The sequence below is a fragment of the Cricetulus griseus genome, chromosome 10, assembly GCF_003668045.3.
Source record: "Cricetulus griseus strain 17A/GY chromosome 10, alternate assembly CriGri-PICRH-1.0, whole genome shotgun sequence".
In the NCBI taxonomy this organism is placed as follows: Eukaryota; Metazoa; Chordata; class Mammalia; order Rodentia; family Cricetidae; genus Cricetulus; species Cricetulus griseus.
The window spans coordinates 22,307,996-22,332,221 of record NC_048603.1 but is presented as its reverse complement, the minus strand read 5'-3'; the positions used below and the strand labels follow the sequence as shown (position 1 = coordinate 22,332,221).

General features: G+C 47.3%; 1 protein-coding gene across 4 annotated transcripts in view; it reads right to left on the bottom strand.

The window, feature by feature from the left end:
* Nucleotides 1–24,226, bottom strand: part of LOC107977672 (potassium voltage-gated channel subfamily KQT member 3) — a 298,378-nt gene that overhangs the window by 231,626 nt on the left and 42,526 nt on the right. The window lies entirely within an intron of this gene.

Here is a 24,226-nt window from a genome sequence, read left to right as displayed (position 1 = left end):
GTGACCTAGAAATGCCATCCGAAAAAAAAAAAAACCCTCCCTTGTTAAGCTGGGCATTTTATCACAGCAGCTGGAAGAGAATCTTAGGGTTCTGCTGTGATTCCAGCTGGACTGGGAATGTAACCCTTTTGACCTCCTCATGAAATTCAGGGTGATCCTGAATTGAACTGAACATAAACCCTGACTTCTCCAGCCTGTGCTCAATGAGTGAGCTCTGTGGCTGCTCCTGACACCTCACAGTGTAGCTCACAGTCCATGCCCAAGTACCACATGCTGAGAGGACAAAAAACGATGAGAAGATGGATGAATGCATGAAAGTACCAACTTATCCCTCAGTTTTCAAGTTTCAAGCCATTCCACCGGAAGCAGACAGTGTGCTCTTGCTACAATATGGACGACATACTCCACCATCCTGTAGCGATTTCCACTGGTTCATATACATAGTAAGCGTCTGATGGGGGATGTCTTTCTGCATGCTGAGAATACATGCTTCTCTTATTGGCTGATGAGTAAATGCTGATTGGCCAGTAGCCAGGCAGGAAGTGTAGGCGGGGCTACGAGACTAGGAGAAGGCTGGGGAGAGGAAGGCAGAGAGTGAGTCTCCATGTAGTTACCACTACAGGGAAGATAGGACGCCCAGACATTCTCCAGTAAGCTAAGAGTGGAGACACACAGATTAACAGAAATGGCTTAATAATTAAGAGAGAGCTAGCCAATAAGAAGCCTGAGACACGGGTCAAACAGTTTATAATTAATAAGAGCCCGTGTGTTTATTTGGGACTAAACAGCTGCAGGACCAAAACATACATCTACATGTGGAGTATATAAGTCTCTGGGTCTTGTTAGTGTCTTGGGCAAATTTACGCTAAGGCTTCTGGGATCCAGCTCCTGCCTGTATTTGAGAGACCAATCTTCTTGAGAGTGTTTAGTCACAACCACAAGAAAAGTCATTAATATAGTTACCCCTCCCCCACTGACTCTTGTGTTTGAATAGTTTCCCCTGGCTGGTGGAGCTGTTTGGGCAGGAATCAGAACCTTCCGGAAGTAGGTCTCATCTGGAGAAGGTGGGCTGCTTACAGTCAACCCCATTTCATGTCTGGCACCTGTTTCTCAGTCTTCCCAAATGAGAGCAAAGGGTCACTGCTGTCCTGCCACCACAGCCAAGAACAAGCCCCTGCCTACACACACACACACACACACACACACACACACACACACACACACACACTGTGGTGACCTGTGCCCTCACACTGTGACCCAAAACAAATCCTTCCTCCTTCAAGTTGCTTTGTGTAGGGTGTTTGTTCACAACCACAAAGGTAATTAATGTACTGTTTCTCGAAAATCTCCCCTCGTCTTTATCAAGTCATCGTCTAGATGTCAGCTAAATTATCATCTTCTCCTGGAAGCCTTCCCTGACTGCCTCAGCCTGGGTAAAGTAGCTGTCAATCAACAGTCACTTCTTATATCCCTACTCAGTCGGTAGCCTCAGCCTTCATGCTGCTAAAACATTATACGCAGGTCTCTGTTTATCTCATCTCTATTCTCCCACACCTAACTCGGGAACACAGTAGGAATGGAACAATTGTGGAAAGAATTAATAAGCTGATTCTATGATTCCCTGGAGATGGGTGTTCCCCCACGGCTAACTCGTTGCCAGGCAGGCGTTGTCAAGGATACTGCAAGATGGAAAATACCCTTTTTTCCTTCCAGAACAGAACAAAGCGTTTGCCCCATATGGTACGGGCAGAAGACCCGCTGCTGCCTCCGTTTGCAGAAGCTGAGGCTCCCTCCTGTCTCCTCCAAGAAGCAGGGCTTCCTCGTGTGTCTGTGTGTCCCGCTGTCTGCAGGCACACGTGACTGGGGAATCCCATCTGCCTGCACACACGCCCACTCGTGACAGATGAATTCTTCTACAGTGTTGCCAGGAGCAGCCTCGCAGCCTCGTGAGCAAGAAGAGAGTGATGAATTATTCATGGAGAGAGGCTGTCCCCATCCTCCCAGGGTGGGGTAGCCTGGAGAAGCAAGCCCCTCTACCGCAGGTTTTAATGCCCTACGTAAAAGAAACAGACAGCGCATGTGAAGTGGACGGCTTGCCTCATACCGCTTTGGGAACCCAACCTATACTGTGCCATTTAATTTCAATTTTTCCTGCGGGGAAGAAGTAGCCATTGTCCCACTTCTAAATAAGGAATTTTGTGCAGTACAGAGTTGGGGACAAGAGGCACAGAAATCCCTGCAAGGTTCCTCTAGATCCAGAACAGAGACTTCCCTCTACACAGCGGCAGGGGAGTTAGGGAAACCCCGGGAAAGCCCAGGGATACCCCCATAGCAGGGCTGGGAAATGCCTGAACTCCCATCACCCCACTGCTATTAGCATTCAGAGAAGCACTCCATGGGGCGGGGGAGTGGGGGGGGATGCTGTGAGAGTCCTAGCCAGACCCTGTGTGTCAAACGCAGCAGCTGCTATTTCCAGCAGCTTCTCTCAGAGAAGCCCTGTCACATTTGATACGGCTGAATCAATGATTCCAGAGGAGGGCATGCGTGCAGCCAGTGAATAGGAGTCACAAGGTGCTGGAGAGGAAGGGAAATAAGTGGGAGAAATAACCCAAGAAGCCTGACCACCCTTGCCCCCCACGCCCCACTCCCCCAACCCCCCGCACGGCAGGTAATGTCCAATCTCATGACTCCATCCCAGGAAAAGCAGCCTGAACCAACACAGCAGGTAATGTCCAATCTCATGACTCCATCCCAGGAAAAGCAAAAGGATGAGTGATGAGGGCCTCTCAAGAGAAGAATAAAAACAAAAGATTGAATGATGCAAAAGACAATATGGAGGGCGCCAATAGGCACTGATGCTTGTTAGGGATCTGTGATAACCCTTCATCGCCAAGGGATCTGGAGTCACCTAGAAGGTGGCACACACACAACGGTGAAGCCGAAATAAGCATAGTGGGAAGTCAGCAGCGGTGTGGCAGATCACGAAGGGGAGGGGACAGGAGGGGATAGAGTGCCTGTGCCTGGGCTTCAAGTCCTCAGCCACCTCTTGGAACCTGGAATCTGGCCTGGGAAGTGTCCCCGTCCCCTGGTACCTAACCTGCTGCTCTCTCTCAATCTGTATTTCATCAGTTCCCTTCAGCAGGGCCCGTTCTTAACCACATCTGAATTCTGGACAGCTGGCCCTCAGCTGCTGTACCTAACAGCAGTGACAGCCACCCTAGAGACTGGAGTCTCCACAGTGACGTTACATAGGGACCCCAAAGGCTCTGCTGACACCAGGTGTAGATAGGATTCCGTGTCTCAGGGTGCTGACTTGAAACTTTTAAGAGTGTATCTAATTCAGAATCTGGCTCTGTCCAAGGTCCAAGATCGTTCTATTGTCCCAAAGTGGGACAAACCAACAAAACCATTCTTTTTTCATGCAGAGGGAAAAATGGTGCTGGATGATGACATATGGCCCTTTCAAGGGCAGCAGAGGATATGTGGAATGACAGCTCTATGGGAATTTTCTAAACAGGCTCCCTGGGGTGGTGGCTGTGCACCAAGAAGTGCCTATTTGTACCACACACACACACACACACACACACACACACACACACACACACACACACACACACACACACACACACACACACACACACACACACACACACAGCCAGCTGGCATTCAGTTCCCGGCCATGCCCTAGTTCCCAGAAGAGGAGCCAGGGCTTGGGTAACAAGCCTAGCAGTCTAGCTGCAAAGACCCTAGACCTGGGAAAGCCTGCAATGCTTCCACCGATGGAAAAGGAGGTGTTTGTCTTGGGGCACTCAAATTTATTATTTTGTTTTGCTTCATTTAATATTTTCAATTTTTTAAAAAAGGAATTCTCCCTTTGGGGAAAACAAAAAGAAATGAAGATGTTTAAGTCTTCATTACTGAGATGGTATTTCTCGCAACCTTCTCTTTAAGTTCCCAGCCAGACTTCTTTGGAATTCTGGAGTTTGTCTTCTTGGAATTCCAAATTGCCCAGTGCTTAATAATTCATAAATTCATTCAGGAGTTAGAAGCACTGAGTGTCTCCAGGACCTCAGTCACTGAGCAGAGGGGAATAAGATGTGGAGCCTGCCCTCCCCGTAGGAGGGGTTACAGTGCAGTGGAAGGGAGGCTCAGAAGGCAGGAAGGACAGAAAGGCACGGGCTACCACAGGTTTGCGGCAGGGCCACTCTGTGCTGAAACTTCAAAGCATGCAGCTTTCTACTGGGTGAGACACAGAGAATTTACACATGAGGGGACATGGAAGGCTGAGAAACCATCAGTTCTCAATGGAGAATTAAGTCTTAGAAACTGTTCCATCACTACTGGCTTCTCTCTCTGCCCAAAGAAAATGGACAAAACAAACCCTGTCTCAGTCCCAAGCGTGGCAGGATATGTATGCAGGTCCTGAATCTCAAGTATAGAAACTGGGGGGGGGAGGGTAATTCAGTAAGAGGAAGATTGCCCAAGGTGAGACAGGGGGTGGGGAAATCAGCAGGGAAAAGGGAAGGGCCCTGGGATTGGCAATTCACTTCCTTCATCTACAGCAGTGGTTCTCAACCTTCCTAATACCCCAACCTTTCAATACAGTTCTTCACGTTGTGGTGACTCCCCCAGCCATGAAATTATTTTCATTGCTACTTCCTAATTGTAATTTTGCTACAGTTATGAGTTGCAATGTAAATATCTGTGTTTTCTGATCGTCTTAAGGGACCCCTGTGAAAGGTCATTCAATGCCCCCCACAAAGGGGTTGAGACCCACAAGTTGGGAACCACTGATCTCTACGGAATGGAGAGGTGGGAGGTACCCAAAGCACCTTGTTAACTGCAATGAGGGCTACCAACAGAAGCTGGGACCAAACCAGCACAGATGTGGAGTGTCAAGCCCTCTTCTAACTGCCACCTATACACCCTTTTACTGGACTCTGTCATGCTCTGTATCTACCCAGAACTCTAAGGCAGGGGCACTGCTGGGAAAACACAAATTAAGTCTTTGGTGAGGTGGCTGAAGCATGGACTTGGAGAGGCAAACAGAAGACTCTTAGCACCACCACATAGAAGGATGTGGAAGACATATCTTCTTTAGCCTGCTTACGATTTCTGTCCCAGTAACATGTGTATAGTGTACTCCATGTACTTGGGAAGGGACATGGTCCCTAAGGAACAGGAAGGTCCCACGACTCAGAGCTGGGCAAATCCACCCATCCATCTGTCCATTCGTTCTACGCTCAGTATCAAGTATGAAAGTCCATCTGTGTAAATGGTATGGCTCACACACATCTTAATTCAGACTGGGTTGGGCTTGCTGTACCCACTTTGTTTGGGCAAAAGGAAGACCAAATAATAGAGACGGCTCCTAAGATTAGTCTCTCTCCAGAGAACTCTTGGCTCTCGTCTTCCCCACACTGCCTCATATGTGACCCCTGTGGAGAAAGACCCCTGCTTGCCTTCCCTGTTTCACCCAGTGGGGAAAGCCCCCACTGCCTTTTAGTCTTTCTTGTGGCATCTAAGCAACATGCCAAAGAACCCAGGAAACACAAACCAGGACAAGCTGCTCACACACTTGGTCATAGGATGAAGAGGTCATGGGTCTATAGATCCATGAGGCAGCTGAGGAGACCAAATGAGGAGCTGGAGGTCAGAGCTGAGCTGTGTAACCCAAGCTCCCTCTCTCACCTTTTGGAGCTTTCCTGAACACAACACCAGCCACTATTGGGGGCAACAGGGAAGGTCTCTGGCCACTGGCTGCTGTGTCTGAGGATAACAGCTGCTGGGGGGCCTTTCTGCATAAGAGTGGCCCATGGGGAAAGGAGAGGAAAACAATTACTTTGAAGCCTGAGGATAAGATAAATATAAGCTTAGAGCACAGGATCCTGGCAAGGACTGGCAGCCAGAGGAAAGACCTGTGACAAAGCTGAGGGCCATCTCCAGCTTGTGTGCAGGAGTAAAGAGGCACTGTGGGAGGCAAGGTGGAAAGACTTGGGGAAGGGGGGAGCAGCAAGCCATGGAATCTTCGGCGAAGCTTAGTTTCAATGGGCTTGAATATAGATAGGGGCATTCCTTCCTCCCTACTCACCCTTGGGTTTAGTCCTATCGTTTGCAACAAAAGTACGCAGGAAGACGTGGAAAGGTGGAGAAAATGGAGACAACATGGCCAGACCTCAGTTCAAATCTCACCTGAGCCTGTAAATGCCACATGGCCGAAGGCTGGCTTTGCCCATCTGTGAAATGGATGTGGCATCATCACTACACATCACGGCACTTTTGTGTAGGTCAAGAAAGCCAAGAAAGGACACAGATGTCCACAACACGGCAGAAACACCAGAAAGGGCAGCCTCCAGCAGAAGGGGCTGGTCCAGGAAGCCCTGTAAGATGTTGAGTGCTGGTAGAAGGGGAACAGAGTTACCACACTCTTTGATATGTGAAGTCATCCCTTCTCCGAGACCCCCTGCTGAATGCCAGGGCTTTGGACACTCAGCCAGTGTCCTCTTGTTTAAGGCTGTCACAGAGTTGAAGAGTGCCATTTGGCAAAACAGAATAGGGACCACATTTTTTCCCATGCACATTTTTCCTATGCTTCAAAGAGCATTCTCTCTTACCACTTGCCACTGTGACATGACTGAAGCCACACAGGGAGTCCGGCATCTTAGGTGCTGGGACTCCAGAGGGGTGTCCTCCTCAGCCTCACAGTATTTGCCAGAAAAACCTCCACAGAGGTCATAGAAAATATGACTCAAAGCTACACTGTTTTCTCTACTGATGCCATCATCCCCAGTGCTCCTGGGGAACACTTTTTACACAGGAAGGAAAAATGAGAACAGCTTTCCAAGTGGCCAGTATGCTCAGAGATGATTCTAGGTGCTACATTGTTACTGCTGATCCTTGGGGGGAAAAAAGTCTACAATGTTCAAGATTTAGACCCATTTTAGAAATAACAAAGTAGAGTCTTAAAAATCCCTATGTGGCTTGCCCAGGCAACAGCAAAACGCATCAGCAGCAATAACTGAAGTGACCAGTGTGTGAACTCAGACCTGACTAGCTAGAGATTCTGTGTTCCTCCAAACACACTACTCTCTTCAAAAAATGAAAACAAAACAGGAAGACATGTGCGTTCTGTCTCCATCAGTTTGGGCTCTGCTACTGTCACTGAGGAAAAAACATTCTGCAAAATGCCCTTGGCGAACCCCAGGATCAGCTCAAACGTCAGAGAGTTGGTCGGCAAAAATCACAGCTCTTGCACTTAGCTGATTGGAAAAAATCACTATTTTGAGAGGTCACAGCCAAGCAATATATCATTAGTTTCCCACTAGCTCTCCCGTGGATAACACTTCTGATATGTGGGTTATGATAACAGTTGCCTGGGCTACTTTACTGAAACCTAAATGCTGATTTTGCTGAAAATCCCGATTCTTCACTTAGTCCTGCAGACATCAGATAGGTGATGAAAACAGGATTTGAACCTTGGCATCTCTGCCTTCATCTATGCCTGTCCCTTTGCTTCCATGGCCTGTGGGCCAGGCTCTACTCAGTTTTGTGTACTGACCCACTGACTATTTGAGAGGTGTTTTATCTGTGACGATAACACAGAGTGGACTTCACCAACTGCCTGTTGGAATGGATGTTTCTTCTGTCCTGCCCTTGTGACTTTTCCAAGTCCACAAGCCTCACAGTCAGGATGACTGGGTGATGGGGAAATGTTCTTCTGTGTATGTTTCTCTTATTGGTTGATGAATAAAACACTGTTGGTCCAATGGCCAATGAGGCAGGAAGATAGGCAGAACTAGGAGAGGAGAAGTCTGGGAAAGGTAGGCAGGAGGGGTCTTCCAGAACAGTCACCATGTAGCAGGCAAAGGAGTTGCAGGTCCAGCATTCTCTGGTAAGCCCAGACCACGTGGAAATACATAGATTAGTAGTTATGGGTTAATAATTAAGACAGAGCTAGTGGTAAGAATCCCAAACCACTGGCCAACAGTTTCATAATTAATATAGCATCTGTGTGTTCATTTGGGGCTCAAGGGCCACGGGACCTGCAGGGCCAGAAAACTCATGTTACAACTGGGCACAAAAAGGAAAATGTATTCTGGAATCCTGTCCATGGCCTGCTGAAAGTTACCACTTACCCCAAACCATGTCATTCTAAAGCTTGGCCCTTCCTGTGTCAAAGGCAAGGCTGGGCTCCTCCTCCATCAGTCTTGGTGCCTGTCTGCTAGGGAGCTCCAGTCCCTGGAGAGGAGCCTTGCCTATCTGCTCATGAGGCTTTGCTTGGTCTCATTCCTATTGTTTCCACGGCGAAAGAGCCCGCATCTGGTCTCACCATGGGTTGAATGTATCGCTGAAAAGTTTTACACTACAAAACTCCATTCCTAAATTCATATGCTGATAATATTTGGAGACCGGCCTTGGGGTAGTGATTAGGAGTGGGTGGGGTCATGAGGATGAGGTCCCGTGTGTGCTAGAGTACTTTCGTCCCATTTTCCCACGTGATACCCTCTAGTGTGTACTGCTGCGGCAAGAAGGCCCTCCTCCTGAGACGGGGGACAGAATACTTAAGTTCTCAGCTCTAGAAAACTGTGTTAATAACCATCTACTTTTACAAACTACATGGCTTCAGGCATCTTGTTATAGAAACAGAAAACAGCACCATAGCCTTGGGTGCTTAAGTTAGGGTTTTGATAGGGAATGTCTCCCACAGGTTCATATGTTTGAATACGTGATCCATGTTTACCACTCTGTTTTGGTAGACTGTGGTCATGTTGGGAAGTAAAGCTTAACACTTGGAAGTAGGTCACTAGAGGGCAGGCCATGACGTCTGTAGCTCAGCCCCACCTGGATTTCTCTGCTTCCTGACTGCTGGTGTGAGGTAAGCAGCGTTGTCACCCTCCTACGGCCACAGCCACAAGCCACTCTGACTGCAAAGGCTTCTGTATCATGCTGGACTATTATTTCCTCAAGCTTGGAGCCAGAATAAACCTCTCCCTCCCTCTCTGCTTCTTCTCAGTATTTTCTCACTGTAATAATGAATGGGGTAACAAATATGACTTATAACGATAGAGGTTCATTTCACAGTTCTGGGCACTGGGAATCTGAGAAAAGCCGCAGGCATGGCCGGGTTCCAGTGAGGGGCACTTCCATGGGCTATTGCTTCTAACAGGAGAACTCATCCAGTTCACAAGGCCGCATGATCATCCGAGAAAGGTCTACTTCTGTGTCCTCACCCTGGGGACTAAGATTCCAACACAGCAATGCTGGGGAGACATAAACGTTCAGTCCTCAGACGGCACCCACTCAGGGGGATGGGTGGCTTGCTATGTAAATCCTGTTGTATCTCTGAGCTCATTGATCACCACAGTTTTCCAGACACGGAAGATGGGGCCTCTAGGCCCTATTTACTGCCACAGCTAGGAGACAGCCCACAGCCTTTCTGTGAAGCCAGAGCACCAACGACCAGTGCTAACATCTCTTGCTGGCACACAGACATATTTAGGCTGCATTCCTTACTCATAAGAGGAGACAGAGCAGAGCCAGTGGCACACGCAGAGGTCACCAAGGTCAGAACAGCCTAGGGAGGAAAGATCCTCCAGACAGGCACATTTGTTTGTTTAGAGAACTGCTTTGTGTCTTGATGAATAACTAATTTGCAGCAAGCCTCCACGGCATCCGCTGAGTCTGCTGAGACAGCGCCAGCTTCTCAGCTGAGTTTTTGGATGCCTGGCATCACAGCACGGAACAAGGCAAGAGCTATATGCTGTATTCACGCTGTCACCCCAGACCCCTAAAACCCATTCTTAACAGGTACTCTAACGTGTTGGTTGAGCTGACCTGAAAATACATATCTTTCGATCACAGCCCAGCACGTTACACACAATTTACAATGTAAATAAGAAGGCAAGGTTGACATAGACCAACGGTAGCCCAGAGGAGAGGTGGACGGCAAAGGGGCAATGTTTAAAAATATTAAGCAGTGGAGGTTGGCGAAGGTTTGTCTTACATCTTCTAACTTTTCCAATCACACTAGTGTCTCTGTGTGTGTGTGCGGTGGGGTTTGCAGGATTTGACACACTATCTTATGCTCCAGTTATCTGTAGCTAGGAGTGTTAATATATTTTTAGATATTTGAAGACGAAATATATTCACACATGTGACACATCAAAGCCCTCCACGAAGGGGTAATTTTCCTCAGCCAAGAAAAACTCCAAGGAAATGAAATACCCAGTTTAGTCACAAATCATTTGATAAGAAGTCTCAAGAAAAACAGCGTTGAGAGATGGAAAACGCTCTCTGGTAACAGGAAGGCGGGTGATGAAAAGCAAGGAGACATGAGATGAGGAATGCATTTATGAATGCTTCGGATCCACACGAAGAGCCTGGGGATGGAACAGACACACCCCCAAGGAGCCACGGAAACAAGAGAGCTTACCCAATGGCACTGACTACCCTGTGTGTGTGTGGGAAGGGGGATCAGGACACAGAAAGGGGCTAGCCTGGGGCAGAAGAGCCTTAACGGACAGAAAAGGGAGAGGGACATTTCCACCCCAGTTTGGTGATTCTGTCTCCAGCAAAGGTGGGATGCCCAGCATCGGCTTGATTGTCAACTTGACAGAATCGAATCTGAAATCACCTAGGAGACAGGCCTCCAGGTACACCTGTGAGGGATTATTTAGATTAGGCTATACTCTGGGCAACCCTGTGAGGATCGTCTTTGAATAGGTGAACTGAGGTGGGCAGACCCTGCAACCCTGGGTTGGAATCCTGCACTGCATTCAAAGGAGAAGATGAGCTGAGCACCGGCGTGGCCTCCACCACTATCTGTTTCTTGGCTGCGGATGCAATGCAACCAATCCCCTCCAGACTCCTGCCGCCGTAACTCCCTCACAGTGACTGGCTATAATCTTGAGCTATGAGAAACCCCCTAAGATGCTTTTGTCACAATGTCTCACTACAGGGACAAAAAGGCAACTAAGACAGAAAGGCTTGTTTTCCAAACTGACAAGAGGGGCAAATTTCTCAGGAAGCACGGCCAGCGTAGGGAAGATGCCACCACCATAAGGCACAAACCCAGAGCAGACCTTTCCTTAGATTCCTCTGCAGAACACACGGAATCTGTATTGTACACGGGGAAGTGGAGCCTTGCCTACATCCTGAAGATCACTGCACACAGCTCCAGTTCCCAAAGGGGAACCAGGGTAGGACGAGGTGGAGACCACTCTGTGGTTCCCAGGTTCTAGGCCTCCTCCAACAGGGTAATTAGCCAAGTGGCTCTGGGGTGGAGCTAGCAGCATTTGGGATGGTAAAGCTGTAATGCCACTCTGACAGGCCAGGCCACCTTTCCCACTGCAGGCCATGCACAAGAATGGATGTTTCCCCTTGCAGAGCCTGGCTGCAATGCAAAGCAAACGTTTTAAATGTGCACCTCCCTTGCTGGCACTCTTCCAAACACACCCCCTACTCCTCTCCTACCATGTGGGATACCCCAGCTCCTCTCCCCTTCTGGAACTTCTAGAAGCACCTGCTACTGAACATAGGTCAGACCAAATCCATGGAACTGAATCACTTCTCAAATCCCCTTTTCTCCTCTGGACCTCAGAGTAGACCGGGCTTGGCTTAGTACCAAATGCCAGGCCTCACTACCATGCACCCATCAGGAAAGACGCCAGGGAAGGGTGGTGAAGAGCACACACTCAGTCCAGCTTGACTCCTGCTCCAGGCACCCCATCATCCTGGGACAGTTGTAGAAACACACAGTGGTGACAAAGCTTCATCAGTAGCCTGAGTTTATTAAACAGTACCTACTGTATCCCAGAAAGGTTGCAAAGATCACAAAGGCCAATCTCTTGAGAAGGAGGGAACTTTTTTTTTTTAATCTTTCTGTGAAGCTGAGAAAGCTGGGGCTCAGAGAGAGATCAGTAATGAAGCCAAAATGCCCTAGATACAAGTGACATCTCCCAAGTCTTACGGCAAACATTCCTGGCCTATAGTCCACTGGCCTGCTCACATTTCAGGTGGAGTCCGGCCAGGATCCCTTAAGACCCAGGTGCCTTGGGGGTGTGGAGAACAGTGTGCTTTGGCTCAGCTAGACACACACTCTCCAAGAGTGACAAGAACTGGGTCAAAAGAATTATTTCTGGGATTAAAAAAAAAATGCTTAACTGTCCTGAATATACCCTGTCATCCGCAGCCAAGTGGCTCCACTTGAGAAGCTCCCTCCTTCTCACTGGATAAAATGGCTGGCTGGTCCTCACTGGGGGGAACTTCTTCCTATAAGCAGGCCACACACCCCCACACAGCTGTCCCCAGGAATGATAAAGGCAGAGGGGACAGAATTAGCTCTGGCTCCCAAAGGCACCACAGTAATTAAAGCCAATAATAATACATTGTATATTTGCATATGTATAACATTTGCATGTGTGCTCACACATATGTGCAAGCATGCACATTCTACAGGCATGTGTGGAAGTAAGGATGCCTTCCTCAATTGTTTCTCACTGAGCCTGCAGACTGCTGTTTGGGCCACACTAGCTGCTCAGGGGTTCCCCAGGGTTCCTCCTCGTCTCTGTCTGTCCTCCAGTTACAAGGGCATAGGCACACATTGCAACACTGGCTTTTACATGATTGCTCGGCGTCTGAATTCAGGCTCTCAAGCTTGAACAGCAGAAATTATATATACCTACTGATCAGCCTCCTCAGCCTTTTAAAATAGCTACAAGATGGCCTTCCAGATGTTTCACCTCAGACAAGTATGTCAGGTAAGGAATATACTAATTAGCCTGATTTGGTCATTCCTCAATATACCCACGTATACAAACATCACATTGTATTCCATGAAATAGCTATCAATTAAAAATAAAGCAAAACTCTTAAAATAGTAAAAATGGTACGTGCTTTGAGAAACACTCAGGAAACTAGGGCAGCGCCATGGCATACAGACACCCAGTATAAATTCTATAACTGAAAACTTCATGATGGTATTTCTCATTGTCCAATGTCCACAAAAATAAAAACATGCTTTTACAAAAAAAAAAAAAGAAAGAAACAACAACAACAACAACAAAAAACCCACATTGTATCTCTTTCCATAACAGCCATGACCTCAAAGCCTACACAGGATGAACACAGTAGGGCTACACTTGGAAGGTTATTTGAAGGGAACACAGGAAGTTTGCTGTTTAAAGGAAACCTTGGGGGTTCCTGTTATAAGCCCCCAAGTCCTCTGGCAGTATTAGTTCCCCCTAAGGCACCCGCTCAACTCATTTGCATTTTTGGTCATGTCCTAATTATTAAGTGGGGCACAACTCTGTCAGCTCAATGAATCTCCATTTCCCAGACTCAGTCCTCTTCAGTCCATTGACTGGCTGTCTCATCCCGTGATTCTTAGACAATGCCTGAAATAATTCAGAATGTTTTGGTTCTCTCAACCAACACAATGTGACAACACAAATGGAAATTGAGAAGGAAACGAATTCTATCCTCAAACAATGCCCAGGTGCAATGCGGTGCAAACACAGACACAGCAGGGAGAGCGGATGAGAAGGAGACATTGGCGTAACAAGATTCTGCTCAGTTTGCATACCTCAACCGGTCTTGAGGTTCAGGGCAGGAAAGCCTGGGTCAGGCAGACTGGGCTCAAGCCTTGACATCTGGAGAAACGGAGGATCCCTCCCTATTGTTCCTTAGACCAACAGCTCTTGTTAATAAGGGTCCAGGCACAGCCAATCACAGGATCTCATAGGAACCTGAAGGAGGACTCTACGTCCGATACTACAGAGCCTGGCTCACACAGAACACCATGCCCCTTGTTCATGAGCAGGCCCAGTGTAGTTGTCCTATAAACCTGCAGAGTCACGGTGTCCTCCATCAGTGTTGCCCTTCCGGTATCCCACAGTGACAAGGTGGGATTCCCTCCCTCACCCCTGAGGTGGTTAGACTACCAACTGTGTGAACTGACCCAAACTCACCAAGCAAGGTGTTCAGTATTACCTAAATATTTCAGTATCGTCCAACACATAATTTCCTCTGCTGTGAATACAAGTACTCTCCAAAACAAACATAAAGGCGAGGAAAGAAATAACCAGGGAGACTGGTCTACATTCTCCCTCTCATTCCCTTGCACTCATTCACGCCCACATATGAGCCACACTCAGACTCCACAGAAGGGACAGACACACCTCGATGTAACTCCAACATTATACACGTTACCATGAACCAGAGGACAAACTGTATCTCTAACTCCATCAAAAAGACAAACATGCACCAGCCTGTTAAGTAAACCAGGACTGATGGGAGTTTTTATCCTGTTTGCAGAATTCAACTGACTGCTGGTGCCTCCCAACACTGTCTGTGGTTCCTATTTTAACAGGGCAAGACAGAGCAGAGGTTTCTCCACCTTATAGTCTTGCTGAGGCCATCTCAGGTCTAACTGGAACTTGACCAGCCCTAATGGGAGGCCCCATTTAAAATTACCCAGCTCTATTTCTAGGAACCTGAGGGCAAGATGCCCCAGCTAACTTATCTTAGCTTCTGTCAAACTGCTTGCTTGCACAAACCTCATTGCAGCTGTTAAGCAAGATGTGATTTTTGTCTTTAAAAGGCCCTTGCTCTAAAGCAGTGGTTCTCAACCTTCACAATGCTACGACCCTTCAATACCGTTCTTTATGTCGTAGTTAACTCCCAGCCATAAAATTATTTTTGTTGCTACTTCATAACTGCAATTTTGCTGTTGTTGTGAATCATGATGTAAACATCTGTGTTTTCCAATGGTCCTAGGTGACCTCTGTGACAGGGTTTTTTGACCCTCAAAGGGTTCATGGCCCACAGGTTGAGAACCAATGCTCTAAATGCTAGCACTGAACTTGGGTCCTGGATGTCTGAGTGTTGTCCCAGATGGCTGGAATGAAGACTTTCAAATGGCTACAGAGTATGTATGAGCAACTGCACTCCATTAACACTACAGTGTTTGACTGTATCTCCCAAAGGTTCATCAGTTGCAAGTTTGGTCCTTGGTGTGGAAATGTAAAGAGGTTCCAGATCCTTTTAGAGGTGGAGTCTAGCAGAAGGTGATTAGTATGGGGTCAAAATGCTTGGAAGGGGTTAATGGCAGTAGTGAGTTGTTAAGGAAGAGCACTCCTGGCCTCCGTATGCCTTGGCTTCCTACCTTCCTGTCTTGCTGTGTGTACTCTCCTCTTTGCCAAGATGCCATAAATCCTGCTGTCATGCACCCAGGATGCTAGCACAATGCTCCTAACCCTACAGAAACATGTGTTAAATGAACTTCCCATTTTTACAGAGTGCTGAGCTTCTGGGACTTTGCCATAGCAACATAAAAACAACTATCATGAAGTTCTATGACAGTGCTGACAGGGTATAGCCCTCCTCCTTTCAAGCACAAATCTCAAGGGTTCTTCTGAGTCCTCCTCTCAAGGCCTCAGTCTCTGGATCTGTACAGGAGGGAGCTCAAGTATCTCTGAGATCCCACCCCTAGTTTTCTTCCCTGCAATCTGTAACCTGTTTTCATGGTGAAGGGCCATGATAGGACCATTCATCTTGGGGACAATACACCAGTGAAGGGACTCCAGCCTACTGGACCACATGGCTCTGGCAGGCCTTGCCCTTCTCCCCATCCATTCCCTCTGCCTTACTAAAAACCATTACGTCCTTAAAGCCAACCCTAAAAGGCCTATTCCCTTATTTGGCCTCCTCCTCCTCCTGAGGCTGACCATCAAGGTCCAGCTATCAAAGTACTGAAGTCCAGCAATCAAAAGCTCCCTTTGGCTCACCTAATTAACATTGCCCGGCTAAAATTAAACGCTTCATCCCAACACAGGATTTCTCCTTGTAGGTTTATAAATTGCTGTTTTCCTATGTGCCATGTCTGTCTCCTCTCTAGCAAGAGGCAGTCCTTTGTCCCCACCCCGACAAATATTCCTTTCCCCTCTCCCTTGTTCCCTTCCCCTTTCCCTTGTCCTCAATCTCCTGTCTTTGTCCCTTATCCCCTGCCCTCTGTGGCAAATAAATCCTTTGTGCTGAGAACTTGGTCTTGGGGGGTCCTCACTATCAGGAAACAATCCAAGGAACCTCGTTGCTATTTGTACCATTTGCTAGGTTAGCCTTAAATTCCTGGCAGGTTTGACTCCAAAGAAAGCCTCAAGAGCTGGAGATGGGGTTGGGGGGGAGGTTTCGCTGCAGTTTTTGCTCTCTGCAACAGCAATTTAAAATGTAAAAATAACACCTTTTGTTCCAGCAGCTTGGGACTGTGAGCAACAAAACCTAGGAATACGAGGCTGCCTATGATCCCTCTGAATTCCTTGGGGCACACAAGTTCCCCAACCCTACCCCAGTGAACAAATCCACACAGCAGTCCCCCAGGAGCAGCTGAAGCAGCCTCTCAGAGGAGAAGAGACTTCCCAGCCTGGTTTCTCTTCGGAGAGCCCAGATCTCTTTGCAATCAAATCACATTTAATCAGTAAATTTCCCCACGGACCAATTACAGTCAACGTTTCCTAGGCATTATGTGTCCAGCAATCACGCCCACTCAGCCTTTGCTATCATTTCTCAAAACCTCGAGATGCATGCTGGACCTGCTGTCATGCCCGGTCTCGCCCAGAGTGTTGTCTCTGTACCCTGCACTTGAGTGTGTGTGTGCTTCTGCTCCCATCTGGAGCTCTGTCTATCCACTCAGTATCTCTCTGTACCTCCACACTCTCATGCCTACTGTATCAATGGTTTCCAGCTTGGCTATCTACCTCACTGCATCCCTCTCCCCGGGCTTCCTCTCTTCTCCTCTGTGGTCCTCCTTTCTCTGAGTCAGAGTCCTCCCGCTACCAGGGTTTCTTTTTGTTATTTCAGCTTTTGAAGAAGTCTTTTCTAACTCTTCCTGGCTCGCAAGAAATTCCTTGCAAGCATACCCTCCGAGCTCCTTGTACATAAGACAAATTATTTACACAACATTATTACAATAATTAACCCAAACAATTTAAAATAGCAATCACAGCCTCTGGTCCCTGGAAGCCAGCACATAGAAATTAGTCACCACTTTTTCCTTGCCTGCCTGATCCCAGAGAAAAAGGCACACACACATAGGCACTCACATACACACACACGCCACAGCTTTCTATTTGAATGTTCCTTTAAAGTGACTAACTCTCACAACGCTACCAGCTTTGTGGTTTCTTTCACGGCCTCTCCAAAAAAAAAAGGAATCTCCAGTTGTCTGTGCAAATTCTCATTCTGTAACAATATTTAGCGCCTCCTTCAACAAAGACCACCGCTAATATGCATTTGAGAACATTGTTACCCTGGCCACCAAACTACATTCCCGTAGTTAAGAAGCGGATATTAAGAATGTGTTGTTTTCTAGGAGCTGTCTAAGGAGCAAAGGACCCTGCTGCTCTACATGCAAACAGAGAATTCCTGAGCAAATGTTAGAAGGGACCACTGGCAGTGGTCAATAGGAGCTACTCCGTGGGTTCTCAGCTTAGTTCTTGGAGGATGGGTTAGCTACTGCAGGCCCTCTGTGAGTGGGAACGCAATGGTATTTGGATCAAGGCTTTGCATTTGTGAAAACATTTGAACACACTCCCTGCCTGTATCCTCACAAGCACAGGGCCAGACAGCATTGGCACAGGGTGTGTGCTTGTCAATAACCTAAAGGAGTGGATAGTGCTGACACATTTGGGCGAACAAGCATCAAACCCAGTTGCCTCTGCATCCGTAGCACCTTGAGTACATCCAACCCCCAGCAGATGGGCCATGTGAGTGTTATTTAATGAGTATCTGGGAGACGTACGAAGCAGAGGCGTCCATACTCTCATTAGATAGGTGGTGAAACTGGCATGGGAAATACGCTCCTTTATACAGTCACGGCAGAAATTGGGGGAGCGGGTGGCAGTAGAACAGTGGCCATTCTGAGACCTGGCTACCCAAACGGACACTCCCTATTCTCAACACCGAGGTCGTTTTCTCTTATTCCAAAGAACAGACACTTCCCAATCCAGCTCAAATGTCTCCTTAGAGTCATCTCACGAAATAGAAGAGCCCTAAGTACGGGACATTCCCAGTCACTCTCATGAGTGGATTACAACTTAGAGGCTTTCCAGTTTAAGTAAGCCAATTCATTAATCCATCCATCCATCCACCACTCATTCTCCAAGTCCCCACCAGGCTCTGACCCACTAGGCAGACAGTTAGGACTGGCTTTGCCCTGAGCATGGGCTGTCAGTCAGGCTCCATCTCAACAAGAGAGGCCTCGTGCTTCCTTGGTGAGCTGATTCTTCATAGAACCCATGTTGTATGCATGCTGAGATTAAATGTCTACCCAGATCTTCCTTTACAAGCGCCATCTAGAATTAGCTAAACTGAATCAATGGTCCTTAGCCCTGGATACGGAACCACTAAAAAGGTGAAGAGCAATACTACCTCCATCCTTATTCCAAATCAAGTAAGTGGGAAAGCCTGAAACAGGAAAAGGATGAAGGCAGTGCACCTAAGTGGTCTAGACATATGTACGGCTCAGTGGGTGAAGGTACTTGCCAGGGGAACCTAACACCTTGAGTCCAATAACCGAAAGCTACCTAAGAGTGAAAACAGAAAAATGATATCATAAGTTGTCTTCTGACCTCTACACACATGTGCCCACATAGACACGTCAAGTGTGCACAGACACGTGTGTATGTGTGCGGGAATGAACACACGCTCCCACAACCACACACATTAATAAATACGTTTTTTATAATTAAGAGCACTCGATCAATTCTAGCATGCAAGCCTATCCAGAACCATAAGCAAGTCGTTCTACAGGATCCTCTCAATTAGACGGATGCCACTGAGTCATGCAGCATTGACCCCGCAGCCAGCTTGCTGTGGCTTTGGGCAACTTGCTCAGCTTCTCTGGTCTCAGTTTCCTCCCACTGGAAATGAAGTCAGACTACAAGATCTGCCAGGGCCTTTACTGGAGTCTCAGACTGTGTGAGTCTACAGGATTTCCAACCTATGTGTAAAGAGCTCTTTCACTGAAGATGAACTTCTTTGACATTGGGAAAATGAAAGACAGAAATCAACTATCATCCCCCAACACACACACACACAGAGGCACAGAGGGAGGGAGGGAGGGAGAGAGAGAGAGAGAGAGAGAGAGAGAGAGAGAGAGAGAGAGAGAGAGAGAGAGTGAGAGAGAACAGAGACAACAGAGAGCAATGACAGCTCTGAAGAGAAGGCACTTGCTCATGGCAGCGTTTCTCTCTCCACAGGACAGAAATGTGAAGATTCTCCTATTTAAACTCCGAGAAGTCAACAATATATACTGTTGGCAGTGGTCCAATTTGCCCTCTTCTCCTCACCATCCTGTAACCTTCCCTGCAGCCTCCTCCAGCCTGGGCAAGCGCTATCAGCCTGTTTCTGGAGTATCTCTGTAATCCCCTGATCCCAATCATTCATAATGTTCACTCACCTGAGTCTCTTACTCCTTAACTTATGAACAGGCTACAGACTAAGGCCTTGGTTTTGTGTGGGGATAGCAAGCAAATCTTCATTCCTCTACCTCTGGTTGGACTACCCCTATTCTGGACAAATTCACTCTTCTGGGCTCTCACATTCCTTTTGTACCACACACCAGAATTCTCACTTCCTGCCAGGACCCATGAATTCAACAGTCACTGAGAAGCTGTGTCCTCATCCCTGACAGGAACTTTTTTCCAGGCATCACTAGTCCAAGGGACATTCTCCAAGTGCTGGTAGAATCATATTATCCCACAGGAGGGTGGACAGAAGAAAAAAAAATCAGTCTTCTAGTTCCAGGGCTATGGCATTCCCTCACAATACCCTTCCAGGTTCCACCTCCTGGGAGTCACTGGGTTTCCCTAGCCATCTCTGAGCTCTGGGTAGGTCCTCTATTGCCCTGAGTGTGCTGGCCCAGCTTTTCTGAGAGCAAGAAGATTGAGCTCAACAAGACTGAACATCTTTCCAATAGGATCTGGCTGCTTCTGTCCAGCAGGACAGGACAGATATAGCTAGGCTTATCTACAGGAGGATCGTCATCCAAGCTCATTCATGAACACAGCCACATGCTACGCTCCTGACCAGTCCAGGATGGAGACAGAGAAAAGAATTCATGCTCTTACAGTGATGGTAGGGATGCCTCATCTCCATGGTACCACCAAAACATGCCCCATCTCCGCTGGAACCCAGAAGAGTGCCAGCTTTGGGAATGCACCCTAACACAGACATCTAAGAGAAGGAATGACAGGAGGTCAGCATTGCATTCTCCCAACCAGACATACGCCAGGCTCCTTCCAACTGGGGTTTTCAACCAGATCCGCAGCTTAAAATCACTTCTCCATTACTCCTTTAATCACTTTGAGCAAGTGTTGAGTGAGGAGCTTGAGGAGATCCCCCCGAAGGAGAAGGGAGGCAGTCAGGAAGCTGGTGAAGACCTTTCTAGAATATATTAGAATTCAGGAAGTTGCTCATGCTGCTAGTGTTCAACTTTAATGTATTTAAATTAAATTCCTGATTGATTTCAGCTCTGGCCTTGAAAACAACATGTCCAATATTTTGACAGATTGTAGTTTTGTTATGTTTCAAGCTCTTGCCATATTCATTTCCTGCCTTGGACCCCAGATGTCTTGGCTGGTCACATCTCAACCACTGGGGAGTTGAGTTGCCATGGATTCTCACTCTGGCCCCGATTAACTCAATTCCAGTTCACTCCACAAACACGGAGGCAGAGTCTGCCAGATGCCCATCCTACCCCAGACACTGAAGACATAATGAGAAATGTGATATGGTCTCTTGGGAGTGTGAATTACTGTTTTGAGTCGATGGAGAATTCATAAGAAACTTGGGATATGAATCAAGGCAAATGAAATCCCTCGGGGATTTCTCCATGGTTCCCAGTGATTTCACTCAACAACCCCAGGAGGTGGGTTTCATTAGGACCATTTTAGACAAGACAAAATTGCAGCCTAGAGATATGAAGCTCTGAAGATCTCATATACACTGGACAGGGTTACCCACTTTATCCTTCTTTATAGGCTATCAGAACTCCTTCTGGTCTACCCCCTGAGACAGACAGACAGACAGACAGACAGACAGACAGACAGACAGACAGACACACACACACACACACACACACACACACACACACACACACACACACACACACACACAGAGTATCTCCTAGATTATCTGTTTCAGTCTCAAGTTGAGAGTTGCATCACTGGCAATTATGGGCTGAAACACACAAGCACTTTCTCAGGGTCTTCAGCCTCCAGACAGCCTAAATAAATCTCTCATGTATCTCCACATACATCTGTGTCCACTCCTCTATCTGGGGAACGGGGGTACTCCTAACTAAAGCCCAGTTGCTTCCCTCCCTCTAACACATAAACATTCTCCAGTCAGGGACCATGGCTCTGGTTCTGCTAACCATCTAATCCCAACCTAGCTTCTCCTACTACATCTCATCTCTATCAGTGTCTCTGGACACACTGCCCTTAGCTATTCTTTATTGCAGTTACTTATTTAAGTATTGGTCTTATTCAAGTGATTGCAAGGAATGTGACACCGCTCATAGCTCCAATGGCCCACATGGAGCCAAGCACGGGAAACAGTTCAGGAAGGGTTTGGTGAACGGATAGTATAGTTCGCACTAATAACTTGTTGCCACATGAAAACAAGCTCTGCAACTAAAAACTCCCAAGTCTGAGTTAGACAGAAATCACTCTTCACAAGGGAGGTAAGAAGTTTTGCTTTGGGGCGGCTGTGGTTATCGGTCTTTTCAGCGTCAAACATACTACAAGAGTCACTCAAAAAATGGTCACGCATATACAGTGATCCATAAGACTGGATTACCTAGCTGTGTCATAAAGCAAGAATGCTCAGTGATGGTAGCTCAATGACAAACAACCTAGCAATATGTTACTCATGATGCGTTTGTCACTACACTCCCCAGGGTAAGTGATGCCTGTCTGTTCCTGGGGCTGAGGAATGCTCTGTCACCTGAGAAGACCATGTCCTTCTCGGCAGACTTTCTTAATTCTCAGGGACTACAGATGTCCAAAGAAGCAGCCCCCTTCATCTCAACCCTTTTTCCCTTTGAATTCCAAGGCGAAGAAAAGCCATCACAGCCCCTCTGCTTGTGGTGAAGCATGCTCTACCCTCCTGAGTAGGTGGTGTGTGAGATGGCTCTGACTCAGCAGGGAGAGATGGACACGCCTCCTTTTCCCTTCCAGTTTGATTTCTTTGCTAGCCAACTACTGTGAGTGGAGAGCTGGACAGTACCTCTGGGGCCTGGAAGAACAACGTATTACCTTAGTTTTTGTCAACATAGTCTCAGTGATTAGACCACTACTTCCATAGTGCTTTGCAATTACTTTGCACATGTGTGTATATATAGGTGTATATGTGCAGGTGTGCAAACGTGTGTGTGTGTGTGTGTGTGTGTGTGTGTGTGTGTGTGTGTGACTTGCATGTGAAGACCATGTTCACACCGAAGTGTTGCTCCTCAGGAGCCATTCACATCAGTTTGGAGACAAAAATCTCTCACCGGGACTGAGGGCTGCTTAAAGGCCAGGCTGGTAGGCCACTAAGCCCCAGGGCTCTTCCTGTCTCTGTCTCCCAGCACTGGGATTGCAAGCACAGGAGCACACACCATCATTCTGGGTTATACTTTTTATGTGGGTGTTGGACACTGAACTCAGAGCCTCAATCTCTTGTGTGGCAAGCTTTGTACCAACTCCCTAATCCTCCAAAGTATGTAAAAGATGATAACTTGTAGCTGATTTTTGCAACACCTATTCTGCCTTTTTTTCCTCCATCTTTCTTATCACTGTTTAACAAGCTATAAATTGTTCATGTTTACCCTCCAACTCCAATGTACATTCCATGACAAACTTCTCTTTTGTTCATAGGTCTATCCCTAGTGATAGGGGAAGTCCTGTATGCTATGAACATAAGTTTCACTTATGGGTTGATGAATAAAGCTATTTCAGACAATAGTCAGTCAGGATGTAGCCAGGTAGAACGTATAGGTGGGGCTACCAGACTAGGAGAATTCTGATAAGAGGAATGCAGAGAGGAGACACCATGTAGCTACTGAGAAGATAGGATGTCTGAGCATCCTTCACTAAGCCAAGGCCACATGGAAATACGTAGATTAATAGAAATGGGTTAATAATTAAGAAAGAGCTAACTAGTAAGAAGCCTAAGCCTTCAGCAAGACAGTTTAGTTAATATAAGCCTCTGTGTACTTATTTGAGACTGAAGGGCAGTGGGACAGGGCAGGACAGAAACTCCAACTACACCCTAACCCCTACTAGCAAACAACAGACTTGAACAACAATCAAAACTCCTATCCAACTGACTTGCATTTCAATTACATGTGTGCAGTGCCTACAGAGGCCAAGAAAGGGTGTTGGATCCCCGGGAACTGCAGTTAGAGAGTTTCTAACCATCATGTGGGTGCTGGGAACCGAACTCATGGCCTCTGCAAAAGCAACCGGTGCTCTTGAGCACTGGGCTTTCTCTCTAAGCCCCAGGTATCTATAATTTTAGTTCACAATAGGTGCTAAAATATTCTGAGGTCTGAAACAGCGACTAAACGAAATGAGCACATGGGCTACTTCAGGGAGCAAGCGGAGTGGGAGTCACTGTGCCCTATTATTCTGAACCTTCAAGGCAATCAGAGATGGGGATGAGTAATCGCTCGTGAGGACCTGGAGTTCGGGGAGCTTAAGGAATGGAAGGATGCAAGAACAGACAGTCTACTTATGTCCTGGAAGGGACCTTCATGATGATGAGAAAACAAAACACTTAAGTCAGAGTTATCCTCTGAATTTTCATCAGTTCCCTGGCTGGTGATGTAGGGCCCAGTGCTCCCTCGCGGTGCTGGTCTGGGCAGTGAACTGTGGCCACCGGTTAGCCACAGTCAGGAGGAGAAATGCCAATCCCCTACACCGTGTTGCATGATTAGGCTGTGATGCACAGTAGGCTGGGTGTGCTAAATGCACGTTAGAGTTATGGCTGTGAATTTACAATAGGTTTATTAGGAAGTAACCCAGCCAGCTGTCAGTGGAGAAGAGTGCTATGGAGATGGGATGGTAGCCCCAATGGACTCCAGCAGATTACTTTTGATACATTTCATCTTAACAGCAGTGTTGGGAGACACTGTATCTATTTCACTGAAAAGGGAACCGACAGTGATTTACTGGAAATGAAACTGACT